The following is a 238-nucleotide window of genomic DNA, read 5'->3' on the forward strand; positions in this document are numbered from 1 at the left end:
AGCCTCCAGCACCGGATTTAGGGGAGGGAAACGTTTCAGAGAAAGGGAAGATGCTAGAAAACGGCGGAAGAGTCAGGGTCCGGCCTTCAAGGGCAAGGCTCCGGGACTAAGTGCGTCCCGAGGCCTCAGACGGGATTGGCCGAGACGGGCCCCGCCCTGCCCCGCCCCGCCCCGCCCCGCCCGGGAGCCCTTTCAAAGCCGGGCCCCCGCCCCTCCCCCTACAGTCCTGGGCTGTTCG

The sequence above is a fragment of the Mesoplodon densirostris genome, chromosome 3 (genome assembly GCF_025265405.1).
Source record: "Mesoplodon densirostris isolate mMesDen1 chromosome 3, mMesDen1 primary haplotype, whole genome shotgun sequence".
In the NCBI taxonomy this organism is placed as follows: domain Eukaryota; kingdom Metazoa; phylum Chordata; class Mammalia; order Artiodactyla; family Ziphiidae; genus Mesoplodon; species Mesoplodon densirostris.